We start from the raw sequence: 25314 nt of genomic DNA, 5'->3' as shown, positions 1-25314 counted from the left end.
TCATGGCACAAGACAAGAAGGAAAAAAGTAGAAAGTGGATCTGGAGAGGCAAGCAGAAAATGTTCCACTGAGGGTATATTTAAGTAGGTTAGCCTCTGTATATACGTATGGAAACATATAAATACACATATGTTCACTAGTGAATTAGGCATAAAGTTTTATTCTGTTTCATCAAATGTGACAACAGGTTTCCTTTAGCTTAACAGTCAAATAATGAGTTCATATGTTTATTTTTCTTATTGTTAACACCTTGACGGCAAGGACTGAATTCCTTTTTGTATCTCAGTCCTCACTGCCATTTGATACGTACTAGTTAGGTATAGTTACCATGAATGTTGATTGTACTGAATTGAGTTAAATGTTTGTTGAAGGCCACCCTTTCATTAAACAAGGAATCTCACTTACATAGGATTTTGACTTTACATCTGAAAATAATTTTGTAGGAAAGGTTAAGAGTTTTAGTCAAGGTCACAGAGCTGATGAGCCATAATACTGGATAAGAGCCAGGGTCCCAATTTTTGATCCTGTCCTTTTCTAATATGCCATTCTCGACATACAAATTCTCTTTACACGTGAACTTGACAACTCCACCCATTCAGGACCCTGGACAGTGCTTGGTACGTGGGAAACAACCATTTTTGTTCATTTGCTTTGCCTTTCACAGTCGTGTTCCCTGATCCTAGAACAGTACTAGGAATATGGTAGGTGCTCTATAACGGTTTATTGAAGAAGTAAAAGAATGAGAAGAAGGAGAAGAAGGAAGAAGGTTGTTCCAAGCAAACAGTATGTTATTTTTTCCTATTTATGAGTCTTTCCCCTTAGATACATTTTTGGGGCACCCTGCCCATATATGCTGATTAAGTTCATTGCATTAGCAACTATGTATTCGGGCAACAATAATTGTTAGGGATATTCTTCATCAGCTGATTTCTTGGCCATGGAAAACCAAAGGAAATCACAAGTAGAATTTTCTGTAAAGAGACCAGTCATTTTTCTATGTTCTCTTTCACAGCATTAAAATACTATTCCCTATTTAAATAACAAAAAAAGTATTTCATGTTAAGAGCTCATCCAGGCTAATCTCCCAATCTATGGGTGGAATGACTGAATCTGGTTTTTCTCTCAATGAAAAATTATTAATGGGAGAGCTTTAGAAATCATTACCTTGTGAAATATAAATCTGTCTCTTTGAATAAAGCACTCTGACAGGCAGCCTAGAAAGTACTAATACAAGGTAACAATCTATCTATACTTCTGAACTTTATTTGACTGCGAGGAAAACAGTAAAATTTCTATTATGGCACATCAGAAAAGGCTGGCTCTACCCAGGCCTACGTATTTCTCTTACAAAAATACTCGTAAATCACTGACCATATCTTACACCTCTCTTTCATCCACAGTTCAGATGGAAGCTGTGTTACACTCTAAATGACTTCGCTTCTCAGATGTAAAACAGAATTTATGTTTACTCTTCTTTAGACACCCACACTTTCCTCCTGCAAGATAAACCTTATAACTGCTTTAAATCATCCGTTTTCTTTATGTGATTACTGAAAGAATGGCAGATTTACAGGCATAAGACCATCTGTACCAAGAAAAGAAGATGATTTTTTTTCTTAATAGAAAACATGGCATGTTTTATTATCACTTTTATAATCTTGCTTATCTGCACACAAGAATCCTCCATGTTTGACCTATAGGTATCTCCCCTATGAAGCCAATGAAACACACCCACCTTTATGTTAAACCAAGGTTTCTCAGCCTCCCAGCACTACTGACATTTGAGTGATGAATAATTTGATAATTCTTTGTTGAGGAGTGGGGAGGGGGGATGGCCTGTGCAGTGTAGGAAGTTTAGCAGCATCCCTGGCTTTTTACCCACTAGATGCCAGTAGCACACCCCACCCACCCCGATGTGACAAAAGAAACGCCAAATGCCATCTTGCAAAATCACCCCCAGGTTGAGAACCACTGTGAAAACATTCCACACCTGATTAGTAAACTACGGGAAAAAAGTTAAAGTTAAGGTACACCTACTAAGGACCCGACAGAATTCATACATCCATTCGTACACCTGTTCATTCATTCATCAACTCTTTCTTTCCTTTAGTCACTTTTTCCTGACCATTTGGAGGTTCAGCAAATCTTGCCCTATAGTAAATAACATTCTCATGTAGACCTGGTTCTAGTTATTTAAAGGGTGTAATTATGCACTAAGTCCTAGAAAGGAAAGTCTAGGAAAGAACGAAAAATTGAATAAATCTGACTCCTGACTTGGAACTCATGAATTCCAGAAAAAGTAGTCACAGCACTTACAGTCACCAAGATTTTACTTTGCGTATTGCAGTTAGAAGAAGACATAATGCAACACTGAGTTTTAGGGTGCTAATAACTCATAAGATACCTTATGCTTCAAATGCCAACTCTCCAAAAAAAAAAAAACAAAACACTACGTTTTAGTAAACATAAGAGACAGACAAGCATATTTTTTGAGACATTTGGAGTAAATCATTTAGTGAATATACAATAAAACGTGGATTAGAGGGGTTCTTTTCATTTGCTTGATACTTTATAATTTCAAGTTTTTCTACAAGTGTGCATTTCTTTTATTATTAGAAAAAATCAGTAAGCTTTATAAAGTTCATTAAAAATTCTGGCTCCTGTACGTTTGAAGTTAGGCCCAGTGCAGTGAACACTTCACAGTAATTTTCAGCCTCAGATAGGATTATTTATGGGCAACCACAGAGTACCCCTAGAGAGCAGGGAAATAAAGTTGACATAATGGCATTTTCCAAATTGCTTCTGAACACACAAAACAGCAGCAGGTCTTTGAAGACCAGGCCTGCAGTCTCTGCCCAGGGAACAATGGCCCACGTAACAAAGTCATCTCTCTCCAGTCTTCCTACCTCTTGCCCAAGTGATTTCTGCTGCAGCAGCTAAAGCCTCTAACCCCCCACCCCCAGGCCTCCAGAAGGTCACATCTGCATTGGCTAGAAGGTCAATCCAGGTGGTATTGCCCAAGGATACTGTATGTTATTGCTCGTTGGCTTAATTACAGATTCTTCCCTTGCCAGCCTTTCCTTCCGGATCAGCTTCTGCTGTGTGCTGCTTGGACATTTAGCTAGAAATAGGAGGAAAGGAAGTAGAAAGCAGAGGATCGAGCTATGGATCTGTGAGAAAGACAATCTACAGGTCCATGAAAGTTGTTTGCAGGATACAAATGAGGGGAATAAAAGTCTCTCAGAGAAAAATTACTTCCTTGAGAACACAAATAAAATCTCTGTTGAGGCTGTGAGGAGAAATGGCTTGGATACCATGTTGACCTGGGGTCCAGTCCCAGCTCTGTCTGTATTAGCTGTGCCACCTCAGGGCATCCCATTAAGTGCTCTGAATCCAGTTTTTCCCTTCTGAAAAGTGGACTTTATAATACCTATCACAATCTGCAAACTAAATGATAACTACTATAGACGATATTTAGGGTACTTAAGTCATCCATTTATTCATTCAAACAATTAACTGAGTGCATAATTTGTGACAGAAACTCTGCTACATGTTGAATAAAACATGGTCAACAAAAGTAGATACAGTGCTTCCCCTCAGGGAAGCATCCAGTCTAATTAGAAATCTGTATACTTAAGAAATAAACACATAAATATATGATTAATCGTGCTACTTACAACAAAGCAGAAGCTTCTGGAGGCCATTTGAGGGTTGGGAAGGCTGTGCTGAGGATCATCAACTTGAATCTGGAAGACAGAAGAATTACCAGGTGAAGGAAAGAAAAGCATTCCATATGGACTGAACAACACAAAAAAAGTATCTTATGTTATTATGGAACACAGGAGGCCCAAAAAACCATGTCCTTTGTGTACTCAGTACATAGCACAGTGCCTAGCATATAGAGGTCAATAAGTATTTGTCGAATGAATAAATGAGATTTCTAAGAAGTATTCTGTGAGTGTTGATTCAGTTACTTGCTAGAGGTACATTCTTTGGCAAATGAATTACTTGTCTAAGCCTTTGTTTCCTTATTTGTCGGCTACTATTATTTGTAATACTGACATCTCTAGATTATGTTTAGGATTACATGAAAAAGTGGACATGAAAGGTCTTAAGAGCTCCACAAACATTAGTTAAGTCTCTCATAAATAGGAGTTTTCCTCCATAAATATCACTAAGATGACAAGTTCCCTGAGCACAGGAGCCAAATTTATTTAGTTCACCCCTACATTCATAGCATCCATTGAGGTACCTGGACTAAAGCACTCACTCAATAAACACCTGATAATGCAATACCATTGATACTGATTATGCTTTTATTTTTCAGTGTGTATACAGCTATGTGTGCACATGTATCTCTTTGATTTAGGTTCCTGTGTTGTTTCTGTCTAAGGCATCAAGACACAAGCATATTAAACCAAATATGATTACATAGTCTCCCTCTTGTGCTCCCTGCACTATTCACCAAATCTATGCCTATTAACCAGCCTGAAAAGGTCCTGAAATATTTCTAAGCAGAGCTGGTGCCTTTACTAATTGAGCCTTTCCCTTTATTCTCTAACTCAATTTGCTTCTAAAAAACAGGAGTGGGGCACAAATAGAAGGAGTGGGAAATTTATTTTATAATTTATTGGAAGACTAATATGGCCACCTCAAAGTCTGAAAAGCAATAGAGCACAGAAGTGTTGAGAGACACCATCTGCCATAGACCTTGAGCATCCCAGCACATACTTGCCGGGTATGCCAAGAATGCAAGATCTTGAGCTTTCTTTACCTGGACCAGTTCTCAGGACTCCATTAGCAGAAAGCAACCTTGAGGAATGAGATAATGTCTCTACCCGCTCCAGTCCCCTAGCAAAAACTGCTTCCACTTACTATGACAGTGGTGAATCCTATAACCCAGAGTTTCTCTCCTGTAATGCACTCCCTTAGACCTGGTGAAGGGAGAAGGTGGGGGAACCAAAACAAATGATAATAAAGCTCTGGTTTCTGCTTTTGCTGTGAGGAAAAACATTCTTTTCTCTGAACCAGGAGTCTCATGTCTACAGTCCGTGATACTGAAGCAGACTAACTTGTTAGCCTGTAAGTAGAGTAAAATCACAACCTTTTCACGGTTCTGGACATTTGGTAATAATTTTGGCATTAGAATCTCGGTCTATTTTTCCATTTAAGTTTTTTTGAGCTTCAGTTTTTGTCTTTTGAAAGCTAAGATCATAACCACAACCACAAGTGCTGAGCCAGAATTACATTTTTTCATTTGCAATCAAAAAAGTCTAAATACCGCATTGTGCTAACAACAAAACAATACAAAAGGAAACAACCACAAGCTTACTGCTCACAGGAAAGTCAGAAATGGAGTACTTCTGGGTGCTGTCTCAGACATGGGAATTCACAGGCCATCATCTCTAGGGTTATCTTGAATTATATAACTCCAATTACCTTCTATCTTTAAGTTCAAGATTCTAATTCCTAGGGCTTCCTGGTGGCGCAGTGGTTAAGAATCCACCTGCCAATGCAGGGGACACATATTCGAGCCCTGGTCCGGAAAGATCCCACATGCTGTGGAGCAACTAAGCCCGTGCACCACAACTACTGAGCCTGCACTCTAGAGCCCGCGAGCCATAACTACTGAGCCCGTGTACCACAACTACTAAAGCCCGCACACCTAGAGCCCATGCTGCGCAACAAAGAGTAGCCCCCGCTTGCTGCAACTAGAGAAAGCCCGCACGCAACAACAAAGACCCAACCCAGTGAAAACTAAATCACTTAAATCAATTAAACAAAAAAAGATTCTAATTCCTAGGAAAGGAATATTGATTAGTTCACCTTCGGTCATGTCTTTTCCCTTTGACCAAGGTAATGTGATAGGGAGAGGAGAGGGACAGGCATTTTATTTAATTTTATTTTTTTAACATCTTTATTGGAGTATAATTGCTTTACAATGGTGTGTTAGTTTCTGCTTTATAACAAAGTGAATCAGTTATACATATGTTCCCATATCTCTTCCCTCTTGCAACTCCCTCCCTCCCACCCTCCCTATCCCACCCCTCTAGGTGGTCACAAAGCACCGAGCTGATCTCCCTGTGCTATGTGGCTGCTTCCCACTAGCTATCTGTTTTACGTTTGGTAGTGTATATATGTCCATGCCACAATTTCACTTTGTCACAGCTTACCCTTCCCGTTTCCCATATCCTCAAGTCCATTCTCTAGTAGGTCTGTGTCTTTGTTCCCATCTTGCCCCTAGGTTCTTCAGGATGATTTTTTTTTTTTAGATTCCATATATATGTGTTAGCATACGGTATTTGTTTTACTCTCTCTGACTTACTTCACTCTGTATGACAGACTAGGTCCATCCACCTCACTACAAATAACTCAATTTCGTTTCTTTTTATGGCTGAGTAATATTCCATTGTATATCTGTGCCACATCTTGTTATCCATTCATCTGTTGATGGACACTTCTGTCACTTTCATGTCCTGGCTATTGTAAATAGAGCTGCAACGAACATTTTGGTACATGATTCTTTTTGAATTATGGTTTTCTCAGGGTATATTCCCATCAGTGGGATTGCTGGGTCGTATGGTAGCTCTATGTTTAGTTCTTTAAGGAAGCTCCATACTGTTCTCCATAGTGGCTTCATCAATTTACCTTCCCAACAACAATGCAAGAGGGTTCCCTTTTCTCCACACCCTCTCCAGCATTTATTGTTTCTAGATTTTTTGATGATGGCCATTCTGACTGGTGTGAGATGATATCTCATGGTAGTTTAGATTTGCATTTCTCTAATGATTAACAATGTTGAGCATTCTTTCATGTGTTTGTTGGCAACATGTATATCTTTGGAGAAAAGTCTATTTATGTCTTCTGCCCATTTTTGGACTGGGTTGTTTGTTTTTTCATACTGAGCTACATGAGCTGCTTGTAAATTTTGAAGATTAATCCTTTGTTGCTTCATTTGCAAATATTTTCTCCCATTCTGAGGGCTGTCTTTTTGTCTTGTTTATGGTTTCTTTGCTGTGGAAAAGCTTCTAAGTTTCATTAGGTCCCATTTGTTTATTTTTGTTTTTATTTCCATTTTTCTAGGAGGTGGGTGAAAAAGGATCTTGCTGTGATTTATGTCATAGAGTGTTCTGCCTATGTTTTCCTCTAAGAGTTTGATAGTGTCTGGCCTTACATTTAGGTCTTTAATCCATCTTGAGTTTATTTTTGTGTATGGTGTTAGGCAGTGTTCTAATTTCATTCTTTTACATGTACCTGTCCAGTTTTCCCAGCACCACTTATTGAAGAGGCTGTCTTTTCTCCACTGAATATTCTTGCCTCCTTTATCAAAGATAAGGTAACCATATGTGTGTGGGTTTATCACTGGGCTTTCTATCCTGTTCCATTGATCTTCACTTCTGTTTTTGTGACAGTACCATACTCTCTTGATTACTGTAGCTTTGTAGTATAGTCTGGAGTCAGGGAGCCTGATTCCTCGAGCTCCATTTTTCTTTCTCAAGACTGCTTTGGCTATTCGGGGTCTTCTGTGTTTCCAAACAAATTGTGAAACTTTTTGTTCTAGTTCTTTGAAAAATGCCAGTGGTAGTTTGATAGGGATTGCACTGAATCTGTAGATTGCTTTGGGGAGTATAGTCATTTTCACAATGTTGATTCTTCCAATCCAAGAACATGGTATATTTCTCCATCTATTTGTATCATCTTTAATTACTTTCCTCAGTGTCTTATAATTTTCTGCATACAGGTCTTCTGTCTCCTTAAGTAGGTTTATTCCTAGATATTTTATTCTATTTCTTGCAATGGTAAATGGGAGTGTTTTCTTAATTTCACTTTCAGATTTTTCATCATTAGTGTATAGGAATGCTAGAGATTTCTGTGCACTAATTTTGTATCCTGCTACTTTACCAAATTCATTGATTAGCTCTAGTAGTTTTCTGGTAGCATCTTTACGATTCTCTATGTATAGTATCGTGTCATTTGCAAACAGTGACAGTTTTACTACTTCTTTTCTGATTTGGATTCCTTTTATTTTTTTTCTCTGATTGCTGTGGCTAGGACTTCCAAAACTATGTTGAATAATAGTGTTGAGAGTGGGCAACCTTGTCTTGTTCCTGATCTTAGTGGAAATGGTTTCAGTTTTTCACCATTGAGGATGACGTTGGCTGGGGGTTTCTCATATATGGCCTTTATTATGTTGAGGAAAGTTCCCTCTATGCCTACTTTCTCAAGGGTTTTAATCATAAATGGGTGTTGTATTTTGTCAAAAGCTTTCTCTGCATCTGTTGAGACAATCATATGGTTTTTCTCCTTCAATTTGTTAATATGGTGTATCACGCTGATTTGCGTATATTGAAGAATCCTTGCATTCCTGTGATAAACCCCACTTGATCATGGTGAATGATCCTTTTAATATGCTGCTGGATTCTGTTTGCTAGCATTTTGTTGAGGATCTTTGCATCTATGTTCATCACTGTTATTGACCTATATTTTCTTTCTTTGTGACATCTTTGTCTGGTTTTGGTATCAGGGTGATGGTGGCCTCGCAGAATGAGTTTGGGAGTGTTCCTCCCTCTGCTATATTTTGGAAAAGAGTTTGAGAAGAATAGGTGTTAGCTCTTCTCTAAATGTTTGATAGAATTTGCCTGTGAAGCCATCTGATCCTGGGCTTTTGTTTGTTGGAAGATTTTTTAATCACAGTTTCAATTTCAGTGTTTGTGATTCGTCTGTTCATATTTTCTGTTTCTTCCTGATTCAGTCTCGGAAGGTTGTGCCTTTCTAAGAATTTATCCATTTCTTCCAGGTTGTCCATTTTATTGGCATAGAGTTGATTGTAGTAATCTCTCATGATCCTTTGTATTTCTGCAGTGTCAGTTGTTACTTCTCCTTTTTCATTTCTAATTCTATTGGTCTGAGGCCTCTCCCTTTTTTCTTGATGAGTCTGGCTAATGGTTTATCAATTTTGTTTATTTTCTCAAAGAACCAGCTTTTAGTTTTATTGATCTTTGCTATCGTTTCCTTCATTTCTTTTTCATTAATTTCTGATCTTATCTTTATGATTTCTTTCCTTCTGCTAACTTTGGGTTTTTTTGGTTCTTCTTTCTCTAATTGCTTTAGGTGCAAGGTTAGGTTGTTTATCGGAGTAGTTTCTTGTTTCTTAAGGTAGGATTGTATTGCTATAAACTTCCCTCTTAGAACTGCTTTTGCTGCATCCCATATGTTTTGGGTCATCGTGTTTTCATTGTCATTTGTTTCCAGGTATTTTTTGATTTCCTCTTTGATTTCTTCAGTGATCTCTTGGTTATTAGTGTGTTGTTTAGCCTCCATGTGTATTTCTTACAGATTTTTTCCTGTAATTGACATCTAGTTTCCTAGCTTTATGGTCACAAAAGATACTTGATACAGTTTCAATTTTCTTAAATTTACCAAGGCCTGATTTGTGACCCAAGATATGATCTATCCTGGAGAATGTTCCATAAGCACTTGAGAAAAATGTGTATTCTGTTGTTTTTGGATGGAATGTGCTATACATATCAAGTCCATCTTGTTTAATGTATCATTTAAAGCTTGTGTTTCCTTTTTTATTTTCATTTTGGATGATCTGTCCATTGGTGAAAGTGGGGTGTTAAAGTCCCCTACTATGATTGTGTTACTGTCATATTCCCCTCTTATGGCTGTTAGTATTTGCCTTACGTATTGAGGTGCTCCTATGCTGGGTGCATAAATATTTACAATTGTTATATCTTCTTCTTGGACCAATCCGCTGATCATTATATAGTGTCCTTCTTTGTCTCTTGTAGTAGTCTTTATTTTAAAGTCTATTTTGTCTGATATGAGAATTGCTACTCCAGCTTTCTTTTGATTTACACTTGCATGGAATATCTTTTTCCATCCCCTCACTTTCAGTCTGTATGTGTCCCTAGGTCTGAAGTGGGTCTCTTGCAGACAGCATATATATGGGTCTTGTTTTTGTATCCATTCAGCCAGTCTATGTCTTTTGGTTGGAGCATTTAATCCATTTACATTTAAGGTAGTTATCGATATGTATGTTCCTATTACCATTTTCTTAATTGTTTTGGGTTTCTTATTGTAGGTCTTTTCCTTCTCTTGTGTCCTGCCTAGAGACTTCTCTAGGCATTACTTTAGCATTTGTTGTAAAGCTGGTTTGGTGGTGTTGAATTCTCTCAGCTTTTGCTTGTCTGTAATGGTTTTAATTTCTCCATCAAATCTGAATGAGATCCTTGCTGGGCAGAGTACTCTTGGTTGTAGGTTTTTCCCCTTCATCACTTTATATATGCACTGCCAGTCCCTTCTGGCTTGCAGCGTTTCTGCTGAAAGATCAGCTGTTAACCTTATAGGGTTTCCCTTGTGTGTTATTTGTTGTTTTTCCCTTGCTGCTTTTAATATGTTTTCTTTGTATTTAATTTTTGATAGTTTGATTAATATGTGATTTGGTGTGTTTGTCCTTGGATTTATCCTGTATGGAACTCTCTGTGCTTCCTGGGCTTGACTATTTCTTTTCCCATATTAGGGAAGTTTTCAACTATAATGTCTTCAAATATTTTCTTGGTCCCTTTCTTTTTCTCTTTTTCTTCTGGGACCTGTATAATTCAAACGTTGGTGCATTTAATGTTGTCCCAGAGGTCTCTGAGACTGTCCTCAATTCTTTTCATTCTTTTTTCTTTATTCTGCTCTGCAATAGTTATTTCCACTATTTTATCTTCCAGGTCACTTATCCGTTCTTCTGCCTTAGTTATTCTGCTATTGATCCCTTCTAGAGAATTTTTAATTTCATTTATTGTGTTGTTCATCACTGTTTGTTTGCTCTTTAGTTCCTCTAGGTCCTTGTTAAACGTTTCCTGTATTTTCTCTATTCTATTTCCAAGATTTTGGATCATCTTTACTATCATTATTCTGAATTCTTTTTCAGGTAGACTGTCTATTTCCTCTTCATTTTTTAGGTCTGGTAGGTTTTTGCCTTCCTCCTTCATCTGCTGTGTTTTTTTCTGTCTTCTCATTTTGCTTAATTACTGTATTTGTTGTTTCCTTTTTGCAGGCTGCAGGTTCGTAGTTCCCTTTGTTTTTGCTGTCTGTCCCCAGTGGCTAAGGTTGGTTCAGTGGGTTGTGTAGGCTTCCTGGTGGAGGGGACTAGTGCCTGTGTTCTGGTGGATGAGGTTCTATCTTGTCTTTCTGGTGGGCAGGTCCACGTCTGGTGGTGTGTTTTGGGGTGTCTGTGGACTTATTATGATTTTAGGCAACCTCTCTGCTAATGGATGGGGTTATTTTCCTGTTTCTAGTTGTTTGGCATAGGGTGTCCAGCACTGTAGCTTGCTGGTCGTTGAGTGAAGCTGGGTCTTGGTGTTGAGATGGAGATGTCTGGGGGATTTTCGCCGTTTGATATTATGTGGAGCTGGGAGGTCTCTTGTGGACCAGTGTCCTGAACTTGGCTCTCCCACCTCAGAAGCACAGCCCTGATGCCTGGCTGGAGTACCAAGAGCCTTTCATCCACACGGCTCAGAATAAAAGGAGGAAGAAAAAGAAAGAAGGAAAGAAAGAAGATAAAATAAAATAAAAATGAAGTAAAATAAATTAAAAGTTATTAAAATAAAAAATATTAAGAAAAAAAAATTTTTAAGTAATTAAAAAAAAAAAAGGACAGACAGAACCCTAGGACAAATGGTAAAAGCAAAGCTATACAGACAAAATTACACACAGAAGCATCCACATACACGGTCACAAAAAGAGAAAAAAGGAAAAAATATATATATATATCTTTGCTCCCAAAGTCCACCTCCTCAATTTGGCATGATTTGTTGTCTATTCATGTTTTCCACAGATGCAGGGTACATCAAGTTGATTGTGGAGCTTTAATCCGCTGCTTCTGAGGCCGCTGGGTGAGATTTCCCTTTCTCTTCTTTGTTCGCACAGCTCCTGGTGTTCAGCTTTGGATTTGGACCCGCCTCTGCGTGTAGGTCGCTGGGGGGCGTCTGTTCCCCCGCTCAGACAGGACGGGGTTAAAGGTGCAGCTGATTCGGGGGCTCTGCCTCACTCAGGCTGGGGGGAGGGAGGGGTATGGATGCGGGGCGAGCCTGCATTGGCAGAGGCCAGCATGACGTTGCACCAGCCTTAGGCGTGCCATGCGTTCTCATGGGGAAGTTGTCCCTGGATCACAGGACCCTGGCAGTGGTGGGCTGCACAGGCTCCCGGGAGGGGAGGTATGGATGGTGACCTGTGCTTGCACACAGGCTTCTTGGTGGCTGCACTAGCAGCCTTAGTGTCCCATGCCTGTCTCTGGGGTCTGCACTGATAGCTGCGGCTCACACCAATCTCTGGAGCTCCTTTAAGTGGCGCTGTTAATCCCCTCTCCTCACGCACCAGGAATCAAAGAGGCAAGAAAAAGTCTCTTGCCGGACTCCCTCCCAGCTAGCTGTGGTGCACTAGCCCCCTTCAGGCTGTGTTCACACAGCCAACCCCAGTCCTCTCCCTGGGATCTGACCGAAGCCCGAGCCTCAGCTCCAACCCCCCCCCCCCACCGCCCACCCCAGGGCTGAGCCGACAAGCCTCTAGGGCTGGTGAGTGCTGGTCGGCACCAATCCTCTGTGCGGAAATCTCTCCCCTTTGCCCTCCGCACCCCTGTTGCTGCGCCCTCGTCCGTGGCTCCAAAGTTTTCCCCCTCTGCCACCCACAGTCTCCACCTGCGAAGTGGCTTCCTAGTGTGTGGAAACCTTTCCTCCTTCATGGCTCCCTCCCACTGGTGCAGGTCCCGTCCCTATTCTTCTGACTGTTTTTTCTTTTTTCTTTTGCCCTACCCAGGTACATGGCAAGTTTCTTGCCTTCTGGGAGGTCTGAGGTCTTCTGCCAGCGTTCAGTAGGTGTTCTGTAGGAGTTGTTCCACATGTAGACGTATTTCTGATGTCATATGTGGGGAGGAAGGTGATCTCCGCGTCTTACTCTTCCGCCACTTGAAGCTCCTCCCAGCATTTTAAATATGGACTGGTTGGAGTAGCAAATACCCAAAGAAAAAGCAGAAACCACGTATTTTCTTTAAATATCACTCTTGGCATATGTAAATGCTCAGCACATATTAGGTGTTACTATCTTGTTCTTTAATGTTGTTGTTGCCATGATGGTTAATACTAATAAAAATCTTGTTACAAAGCTGTCAGTTACTGACAATATAAGCTCATTAACAAATATCTTCCACTGTTAGAAAAACCAAATATATCAGGGAGAAATGTCATAGATGTAAATTTAAGAGCTACCAGATTTTTTTTCAATGTTAAGTTTACATTAGTCTAGCAACCAGTGGGTGTGAAGGCCTGGACTGACAATTTGTCTTCAATTTGATAAGAAAATGAAGAATGTAACCCCTTGATTAGGAGTACAGACTCTATAGCTGCTTTGAATCTCAGCCTCCCACTTCCTTATTATTTGATTCTGGGAAATTAGATTAATCTCTCTACATTTCAGTTCTCTCATATTTAATTCATTAAGTTAACTGAAGTAGACAATCCACTTAAAGCATTCACAGAGTCCCTGACACTTAGTACATGCTCAGTAAATGTTAACTATGACTATTATTCAGTGAGCGACAGAAGTTCATGACTTCACTCTTTTACCTGCCTGCCCACAGCATATAAATGATAGATCTGCAAAATCAGGCATCATGGACTCTATTGGACATTTTTATAAACAAAAAATAGCAAAACAATTATGAAAACTCTGCATGCTGAGGATAAAGACTTAATCTGGCAAATATATTTTCCAAGGGAAAAAAGAAAAGATTCACTAAGATTTTAAATTTGCTTGTATAGAAAAAAAAAGTACACTTAAAAAGAGATTTAATTATTTGGCAATAAAATTCTCCTCTTTTAGTGATTTCAGTGTGCAATTTAACCACACTTTTTGATCTTATGTGTGTGTACATTGTAATCATTCAACTGTCTTAATTTAGCTATTTGTCTCCTTTGTCTTATAAACTGCTTTATTTTTGCACTGAAACAAGCTTTTAAAAATTATCACAAATATTTGTTTTACATAACCACTGTTGAGGAAAAAAGAAAAGCTTGTTGGGACTTCCCTCGTCGCGCAGTTGTTTGGAGTCCGCCTGCCAATGCAGGGGACACGGGTTCAAGCCCTCATCTGGGAAGATCCCACATGCCGTGGAGCAACTAAGCCTGTGTGCCACAACTACTGAGCCTGTGCTCTACAACCCACAAGCCACAACTACTGAGCCCACGTGCTACAATTACCGAAACCCACGTGCTTCAACCCGTGCTCCGCAACAAGAGAAGCCCCAGCTCAATGCAACTAGAGAGAGTCCACGCACAGCAATGAAGACCCAATGTAGCCAAAAATAAATAAATAAATAAACAAACAAATTTATAAAGAAAAGAAAGAAAAAGCTTGTTCATTTCCATGTAATTCTAAAGGGTACAGAAAATGATACTTTCTTACTCCCTGCATTGTCAGGCTATAGTTATGTAAATGGGATCTGTGACCAAGTATTTACTGCACTTGCATTCACTGAACACTGCAGCTGAGCAGGACCCAGGAAAAATAAAACGTGTAAATTTACTGATCTATAGTATCTCTTCCTGGTTTAATCTATGGCTTTTTAAAGATGCAGAAGAATCTAACTAGGGGTTTACCAAAATGTTAGTTCCATAATAGCTGCTGACTTCAATGACTGGGCATGACTTCTAAAGAAAAGGGAAAAAAATCATCATTTTCACATCTCTCACTAGTGGGTTTCTGCTTTGTAAGTCCCCATTCTTATGGACGTGAATCCAAACATAGGCCCAAGCTCTGTCTTTGCCATTTTCTCCCTATGTAACTTCATATTTCAGTTAACTTTGCTGAGCCCTGGTTCCTACGAATCCTGGTCTTTATTTTATTGGGTCTGCGGGAAAATCAGAATAATATTTCTGAGTTTGTATTTGTGGTCCCAATTATATCAGAATGGTCCTCCCTCTCAGAGGTGACTTCATTCTTCACAATGACCTTGGTTTGCATATTCCTCAACCTTGATAATCCTGACCAAAGAATTAGATTCCCAGAACAAATTCCTGTTCTGCTTTTCTTTCTGCCTCTTTACTCTTTTGTCCCCATTGGCATCTCTTCTTCTTCCCACTATTCCACGCATGGAGAGCCCCATAACACAACTGAGTCCTTGGCCCCATGTTCCCTTATACCTTCATTCCTAGAAATAACTTTAAAAAATTCTTATTCCGCTAATAATTGGCATCAACTAGAAACGGCAGGCATCCTAATTCTTGAAACAATTCTACAAGTTGCTTCTAATATTTGCTTCTTTTACACATTGGTTTTATTCCCAGCCTTCAAAAGAAAACTTAAAACCAGATTTGCCTGACCCGAATGATCATACTCTTTCAGATATACACGCTACTTCTTTATTTACACCTCGGCTCTAGACTTGGCCACCTGAGTCCTTGGCTTATATATACAGCTAATTAGGTCTGCGTGTTTTTAACTGGAGGGTAATCAATCTCCCACAGGCGTACTCCTCTATGCCAATCCCAGTTTCTGTCCATTAGAATTACCACTATCCTCATAATTTCCTCAGTGGCTGGGATCTTATAGTACCTACATCAAAGGGTCAGTTGTAAGGACAAAATATGTGAATAGGTATAGATGGGGTAGTATCTGGCACATGATCCATTCTCAATAAGTTGTTGTTCTTGTTATTACTAATACTACTACTTCGAAAATGCTCTAAAAGCTTAAGATCTAGAAAATGAGTAGATACATAGGGAGTAACAATTCAGTCAGTTAAGTGCTCTGACAGATATTTGTATAAGATGCTCTATGATCACAGCAGAGAGTGTCTAAATGTACAATGCCTGCACTTTTTAATATTTAGTCACTAAACACACACAGACACACAAGCACACATACTGACTATATGTGCACCCCATATTTTGGAGAAGGAAAGTATATTGGTAAGATTCCTCTGGACTATCCCCCACGGAATGAAATTCTTAGTGAATGCCACTCTGAAGTGAGACTTTCTATCTTCAGTTACCAGATTGTCTCCTGAAGTAACTGAAACTCATGAGCCTTGAATATAAAGCTGCTCAGTGCCACTGATCATAATAGAGCAATGCGAGCTGAGGTGACAATACTGTTTTTGAAGTGGGAGGGTTAGCTTAGCCAATATAAAATATATAAACATATATTTATTTAAATACATATTTTTTAAAGGATTTGTGCCTGAGTGGTGCAGCTCCTAAATCTCTAATTACATTTAATATAGTAAGGAAGCCTAGTCATTGCTTCCTGGCCCTTCCAACAAGAGTCAGGATAACATCCAGGGAACTTCATGAAGCAAAAGCCCAATGACCTTCTCTCTCTTTGGAGAATCCTAAAGCACCAGAGCCTGGACTTGGTCCATGCTGCTACTGATAGGACAGTTCCTTGCTAGCCATTACCTGAAGGGATGAGAAAGTAACCATAAAATTCCTACATCTCTTAAGTTATTGAGATCTGAAGAGGAAAAGGATAGGAGATGGCATTAAAGCTTACCTCCACTTACTTCTACTTCTGCCTCTGTGAAAATTAGAAAATTAATCCTTACTTGGACTAAGTCAGAGGAGGAAGTTAGATGGGTAGAAAAGGAACCACATGCTTCTTAATAACCTCACTGTCACTAAAGCACCCTGAGGAAGGCACCAGTGCCCAGCAGTCATGTGAGAAGCAGGGGAGATAGTTGTTTTATTCAGAGGCACAGTGATTGAGTAGGGTGGTGTTCCAAAGGAAGACAAATGGAGGAACTCTTGAAACAGAATTGCTCATGTTTAAATCCTGTATCGTATTTGCCAGCTGTGTGACTTTGGGCAAATGATTCTAACCCTCTGAATTCCAGTCGTCTCATTTGTATAATGGGGACAAAACTTACGTTAAAAACCCGTTGATAGAATTTAAGATGATGCAGGTAAATGGTGTAGCATGTAATAAATATCCAATCAATTGTGGTTTCCTTCTTTGTTTTGCCTACCAATTCTATTTCCTCCAATACCACATTTAAGAGCAGCTCATCAATTGATATAGAAGTCAAATCATTAAGAAAATTTAAATTATTTTCTGATTAAAAAGAGGAAAGAAGTTGGGAAAATCTTTTGGAAATTTGTGTTGGAAAATATTCTGAGGTCAAGTTAGGACCTAAGTGGGTAGAGTGTTCTGATTGGTTAACAATATCTACACAGACAGAGAAGGGGACAGTAGTTACTTGCATACCATATAGTTATGATCTCTCAGCTAACATGTCTTAGAGATATTTGCAGCATCTGAATCACAAAGTCTTAAATATCCAACTACAAAAAAACTAAATTACGACTGACTTTTGCCTTTTATTAAATTTTATTGGGAGTATAAAGAGGAATGACATGGTCCTTATCCTCCATTAACCAGGTAAATAAGGATAGAAAAGATATTCTACAGAAATAAATGACATTTACAATCAAATAAATAAAGGACCTAGGAATAAATTTAACCAAGGAGGTAAAAGATCTGTACACTGGAAACTATAAGACACTGATGAAAGAAACTGAAGAAGACACAAATAAGTAGAAAGATATCCCATGCTCATGGACTGGAAGAATTAATATTGTTAAAATGTCCATACTACCCAAAGCAATCTACAGATGCAATGAAATCCCTAACAAATTCTTAATGGCATTTTTCAGAGAAATAGAGCTAACATTCCTAAAATTTGTATGGAACCACAGAAGACTCCAAATAGCCAAAGCAACCTTGAGAAAGAAGAATAAAGCTGGGGTTATCATGCGTTGTGATTTCAAACTATATTACAGAGCAACAGTAATCAAAACAGTATGGTATTGGCATAAAAACAGACACATAGATCAACAGAACAGAATAAAGAGCCCAGAAATAAACCATGCACATATGGTCAGTTAATCTACAACAAAGGAGCCAAGAATATACAATGGGGAAAGGATAGTCTCTACAATAAACAGTGTTGAGAAAATTAGATAGCCACATACAAAAGAATGAAACTGGACTACTATCTTACACCATATACAGAAATCAACTCAAAATGAATTAGACTTGAACATAAGACATGAAACCATAAAACTACTAGAAGAAAACATATGGGTAAGCTCACTGGTCTTAGCAATGATTTTGATTTGACATTAAAAGAAAAGGCAACAAAAGCAAAAATAAACAAGTGAGACTACAACAAACTAAAAAGCTTCTACACAGCAAAGGAAATTATCAACAAAATGAAAAAGCAACCTATGAAGTGGGATAAAAAATTGCAAACCACATATCTGATAAGCAGTTAATATCCAAAATATACCTGGAACCCATACAACTCAATAGCAAGAAAAAACGAAAAACCTAATTTAGAAATGGGCAAAGGACCTGAATAGACATTTTTCCAAGGAAGACATGAAAACGACCAACAGCTACAAAAAAAGTGCTCAACATCACTAATATCAGGGAAATGCAAATCAAAGCCACAAATGGTATCACCTCGTAACTGCTAGGATGGCTATCATCAAAAACACAAGAGAGAAATCATGGTGAGAATGTAGAGAAAAGGGAACGCTTGTACACTGTTGATGGAAATGTAAACTGGTACAGCCACTATGGAAAACAGTATAGAGGTTCCTCAAATTAAAAATAAAACTACCACATGATCCAGCAATCCCACTCCCAGATATATATCCAAAGGAAACAAAGTTACTATCTTGAAGAGAGAGCTGTACTCCAATGTTCATTGCAGCATTACTCACAATAGCCAAGGTATGGAAACAACATAAGTTTGTCAGCAGATCATTGGATACAGAAAATATGATTGATAAACATACACACACACACACACACACACACACACACACAGAGGAATACTCTTCAGCCTTGAAAAAGAAGGGAATCCTACCATTTTTATGAACCTGAAGGTCATTATGCTAAGTGAAATAACCCACAACAGAAAAATGAACAGTGTGTGGTATCACTTATGTGTAGAACCTGGAAAAAAAAAAGTTGAACTCATAGAAACAGAGTAGAATGGTGGTTGCCAGGAGATGGGGAATAGGAGAAAGAGGGAGAGGTGGTAAAAGAGTACAAACTTTCAGTTATAAAATGAATAAGATCTGAGAACCTAATGTATAACATTGTGATTAGAGTGGATAATACAGTATTGTATAACTGAAATTTGCTAAGAGAGCAGAACTTAAGTGTTCTCACCAAAAGAAAATAAAAAGTGAATAAATATGTGAGGTGATAGATGTGTTAATTAATGTGACGGTAGGAATTCTTTTACAATATATACGTATATCAAATTATCACATTGTATACTTTATAAATTGTAATATAATTTGTCAATAAAGCTGGAAAAACATATGAGGAGTATTCATATTCGTCTTATCAAAAAGGTGGGAGTCTATGTCCCCTACTGTGAATCTGGATGGGGTTGCACTTTCCAACATCAATTTTCTAAAACCAACGAGGTGTCCTACAATTCAAATAAATTCTGATACTAACTACCCAGATATAGCACAGACCCCACAGGCTAAAAGGCTCAGTGCTATGAGACGGCCCCTACTTTGGGCCCCAGCTACAGGTGCCAGAGACTACTATACTTAAGACCAATAGGCTTGGCTACAAATTCAGGGGTTCCCCTGATCCCTTACAGTTTCAATAATTTGCTAGAACAACTCACAAAACTCAAGGAAGTGCTATATTTAAATTACCATTTTATTATAAAGGATATAAATGAACAGCCAGTTGAACAGGTACATGGGGCAAAGGTCCCAAGCACTGGAGCTTCTGGTCCCATGAAATCAGAGTATGTCACCCTCCCAGTACATCAATATGCTCACCAGCCAAGAAGCTCTCTAGTCCCCCTACCCTCTAAGAGGGACTAGAGAGGTCAGGGGATGGGACCGAAATTTCCAACCCTCTCATCACATGGTTGGTTTTGCTGTCAATCAGCCCCCATGCTAAAGCTATCTAGAGGCCCCACTATGAGTTACCTCACTGCATAAATTCAGATATGGTTGAAGAGGGGTCATTATGAATAACAAAAGACACTCTAATCCCTCAGAAAATTCCAAGGATTCTTGAAACTCTGTGCCAGGAACCAGGGACAAAGACCAGATATATTCTTTAGTATACCAGACCTTGCGATTGCTTTCACAAAGAGAGAACTGCTAAAGTGATTCTGTGTGATGCACAAAGCTGCGTCATAAAAGGCCATGCAGCTTCCACCTTGTTCAATGGGCCATTCATACTCAGAGCCCTGAACCATACTCTAAGAAACCTAACTCCATGAGGCCTCCATGCCATAAACCAATCAAACCACATGTAGGCACTCTGATTTGAGTCACTCTAACAGATATGAGATGAGTTTTTAGAAGTTTCTAGCCACCAGCCTTCTCGTCAGCTTAGCCAGTGAGTCTTCCCAACTGAATCCCCAGAATGTGGATCAGAGAAAAGCAACCTCTGTTGGGTCCTATGTGAATTCCTGACCCACAGAATCTGTAAGCATAATAAGAGGGCTATTTTAAGCTGTTAAACTATAGGGTACCTTGTTACACAGCAATAGTAACTGGAACAAGTCATAACAAGTGAGGCTGGAGAAGTAGAATGGGGCCAGGTCGTGCCACGTGAAGAGCGTTGGGCTTTATTCCACAGACTATCAGTTTCTAGAGTGGGGAGGAATGCATCAGAGTTGGACTTACTTTTTAGATAACTCCTCCTGGCTGCAGTGAGAAGGTTAAATTTAAGACAGGCAAGACCGGAGTCAGGGAGATGGTAAGAGACTATTGAAAGATGAGGAGGACATTTACTAGGACAGTAATGATACAAACAGAGAACGGAGGATAGCCTTGACAAAAAAACAAAACCAAAACAAAACAAAATTTAGAAGTGAAAAGCAGCAGAATTTGGCAGAAAATCCAATACAGTATTCAGGAAGAGGGAGAAGGAAGAATTAATGGTGACCCACATGTTTCTGGATTGAATGGCTAGGAAGCTGATAGGGCTATCAGTTGAGATTTAATACTAAAGAAGTTAACTACAGTTGACGAAAAGATAATATCCACCAAGTTTTGAATGTGTTAAATTGAAATTTCTTTGGAACGCTAGGTGGATATACCCAGCAAAGCGCTCACAAGCCTAAAGCTTGGGAAGGAAGTCAGGACAGATGGTAGTAGATTTGAGAATCAACAGTCTCTACAGTTAGACCAATGAAAACAGATTAGATCATTTAGGGGAATTATTCAAAGTAAGTAGAATGGAGAATCAAAGATAAATCTCTATAGGTCCAGTATCTAAGAGTCTTATAGGGTAGGAATGACCAAGGAAACAAAGAAAAAAGTAAAGTAAGGCCAGAGAGGAAAGCAAGAGTGACACTGGCTCCAAGGAGTAAAGAGTTTCAGAAAGCTTTTACTGCTCTCTGTCATTAAATGGAGCAGAGAGTGCCGCTAACCCCATGCCAAGACCTCTGCAAGACACTGAGAATATAAATCTGAATACATTATCACTCTAGCCTTCACAGAGACATAGACAGGTAAACAAATATGTGACAGGAGAGTGGGAACAGTGCAAGATAGAACTGTTATTCAGTACAGAATTACCTCAAGGAAGGAGAAACTGAGGTAGTGAAAATAAAATCTTCAGAGGATATAATACAACAAGTTTTTGTCTTCTAAAATGGTGTGCAAGCCACTTGAATTCAAGAATCAGAACTTTTTTCATACTCAAGCCTTGAGGACCGCTACGTGGAGTTCAGTAAGTGAGTACACATGATGGACCTGAAATTCTGTTAACTTCTGGGAAAGTCACACATTCTGAAATAGATAGTTTGCATTAAAGTGTAAAAAAAAAATCCCACCCAGAGAAGGAAGAGGGTTGCCATTCACACCAGACCCCAAGGGAAGCCGGGCCCTTCTTCCTGTCTGGCATCAGTACAACTAATCTGTAAACTGCCTTTCTGCACCCTGGACCTCCCTGCTGGTATTCTGACCCTGTGCCATTATGTGGGGTGGAGAGCACCTGAAAGAAGCATTTATTACTGCCTTGCATTGAAATCTAGAAGCCAGAATTGTTTGGGAGCTAAAAGCAATTTATTCCTAAGCTTTCATGTTTATAAAGTTGAGATGATTCCCACGTCCAGTCCCTCCTCCCCCCAAGCTTTCCATCTGCAAGTTCCAGGGCAGGTGAGTTAGGCTTTGGGGCTGGTTCAACTCCAGATGGTTTCAAAGTTTTGCACAGGCCTAAGGATTTACAAAACCTCAAGTTTTATCTTTAAAGAAACAGCTAGCCATGTATTTTTGGATGTAGAAGAATTTCTTCCATAGTCAAATGCACAAAACCATATAAGTACCACACATACAACTGGTAATTTTAGTATGAAACCTGTCCCTTCAAAGTGCTAGCATGTGTGTGCATGCATGCGTGCGTGTGAGTGTGTGTGTGAGAGAGAGACAGAGAGAGAGAGAAGAGGGAGAAGAAAGAGGGAACCATGATTTCAACCAGGGACTACTTTACCTTCCAGGAAACACTTGACAATATGTGGAGATATTTCTGGCTGTCACAACTGAGGCGGGGGGTGGGGGGCGGGTTGCTACCGGGATCATAGCCCAGGGATGCTGCTAAACACCTACAAGGCACAGGGCAGCCCTTCACGACAAGGAATTTTCCAGCCCAAAATGTCAATAGTGCCACTGTTGAGAAATCTTGAGAGAGAAAGACAGGAAGAAGAGGAATCAAGTAGTTATTCCAGTGTTTTTTCTACACAAATCAAACCTAGTCACAGAACCATCACATCTTCGGGTCAGGAGGATAGTCTAGTCATCACACAGTCTCATGTACCATGAAATACAGCATCAGGATGGCAAGACTGGTTTGTGTATTATAATTCTATTAGACACACTTGTTGGATGAAAGAGAAAACATGGAACACAATTCCATAATAAGGCTACAAAAACATTGCCCTGTGCTGTGACTAAAAAGAGATAACCCCTCAAGCTAGCATCAGAAGGAAGCTGACTGCATGAGGAGACAACAAGAGAGAAAATATGTTTACTGTTCCAATTGCAAAGAGGCGTCGGCTACATACAGCGTTGAGATGGTCTTGTAGATTTAGGAACCAGAAGGGAAAATGGTCTTTGACCTCGAGGAGTTGCTGGGAAACAGATGCCTGAAGAGCCCAGGGAAGAATTTTTGACCCAACAACAGGCTTCTTGCATGTGTCAAATTTTATTTCTTTGTGTGTGAAAATTTGCTGTTTCTTGTTAAAATATGAGAAAATGTCCAAATTCTCATGCAGCCTCCCTGAGGCTTCAGCTCATCTGGTTGGCCACACTCCCAGCTGGAATTTCTGATACCCAAATTCTTTCACTGCATGTTACTTAAGGATCCGCTGTTCTAAGAAACAGCGTGGAGTTTTCCCCTTGTCTCATGGATCACTGGGCAGCACAAGTCTTTGTAGAGATTTCAGCAAGTTAGAGGTATATTCACAGCGAAAAAACATGAGCTTGAGGAACAGACAAGGTTGAGTTTGAATCCTGGTTAGATTCCTATCCGAGATTGTGACGTTGGTAACATATTAACTTCTCCAAATCTCAATGTATAAATAAGTCAATGAGGAAACATGATTGTTGTGAGAATTAGGTGTGACAACATATTTAATTCTGCCAGAACACTGCCTAGTTTATGGTGGGTATGCATTCAGATGCTATTATTGAGATAGGTATTATTTCTGAAACACAAGATTTAAAAATACTTTTCTACCTATATTATTTTGTGTTTCTGCTTATAATCTAGCTGAGACAAATACAAGGTTGAACGATGTTCCTTGTACTTCTCACTAATCATGCTGGTGACAAAGCGACAAAGGTACAGGCCACACAGGATGGAAATAAAGGTACTAGAAATTGAGACAGAGAGACAGCTTCTCCTTTCAAAATAAATTTGAGTCTGCACATATCTGTCCATATTTTTCCTGAACTTCTTCACAATGAAGAGATACAGTACAACGTTTAATTAGAGTAGATGGGGAGAGGTGATTCATATGAATGCATGGCCTCTTAAAAGAAGACATTTTCTTATACTCAAGTACTTTTAATACCTAAAGAGATATAGCGTGTATCATTTTTCCCTTCATGTGCACACTTCTCACAATCTTCTAGAGGGCAGTGGAACGGAATGGATATACCACTCTGAAATACAGTACATGAAATTTCATGCAGTCAGAGATTTCAACTGTGAAAAATCATTCTAGATGTTATGTCCACTTGATAATACTAATCATTTCAAAAATGAAGGCACTAAAAATATGAAACATAGTTTTGTTTTAATCCAAGGATCCAGTGCTTCCATACGACCTTCTAAGTTCTGAAGTTCTACCAACTCCTACCCTCAAGTGTCTTTCGGAGCCAATGTGCTAAAGGAAACACAACAGCAGGCCAAGACAGATGCTAGACAGCATGCTTGGGTGTGAGTCCTGTCACCAGCACCTACCAGCTATGTGAATTTGGCAAAGTAACTTCACTCTTCTGAGGCTGTTTTCTCACTTGTAATACAGGAATATTCTCATCTACCCTGAAGGCTTGCTTGAGGGCATTAAGTAAGATAATGCATATAAAGCATGTGAGATAGCCCCTGATGATAGCCTTATCTTTGCTACTACAGGTTCCCATTTCATCTTTCCTCAGAAAAGTTGTACAGTGTATCTGTGGCGTCCTATCAACTCCACCTGATGGCTTACTGCTTACTGTTTCTGACCATTCTCTAAATTGTAGCTTTTTTGGCACACTTCCAAGCCACTAAGGGAAATACTACTTTATTTGGACAGATTCCCAGGTATGACCACTATCCTACTGGACTTCAAAATGGAAACACCCCAGCCAATGTCTCACCAACTGTGATAAGCCTTCTGCTATGATTATTGCAATTATCTCTAACCTCTCAGAGCTTTTTGGATCCTTCACCCCAGTATCCTTGTATTTTTCAGGGTTCTCCAGAGAAAAAGAACAAATAGAATGTGTATAGAGATTTATTTTAAGGAATTGGCTCACATGATTATGGAGTCTATCAAGTCCAAAATCTGCAGGGTAGGCCAGTAGGCTGGAGACTCAGGGAAGAGCCCAATGTTTCAGTTCAAGCCCAAAGGCTGTCTGCTGGCAGAATTCCCTTTTACTCAGGGGAGGTCAGTCTTTTGTTCTATTCACACCTTCAGTTATTGGATGGGGCCCACCCACATTTAGGAGGGCAATCTGCTTTACTTAAAGTTCACCAATGTAAATGTTAATCTCATCTAAAAACACC

Source organism: Pseudorca crassidens, chromosome 20 (genome assembly GCF_039906515.1).
Source record: "Pseudorca crassidens isolate mPseCra1 chromosome 20, mPseCra1.hap1, whole genome shotgun sequence".
Classification (NCBI taxonomy): Eukaryota; Metazoa; Chordata; class Mammalia; order Artiodactyla; family Delphinidae; genus Pseudorca; species Pseudorca crassidens.
Note: the sequence above shows the minus strand (reverse complement) of the source record.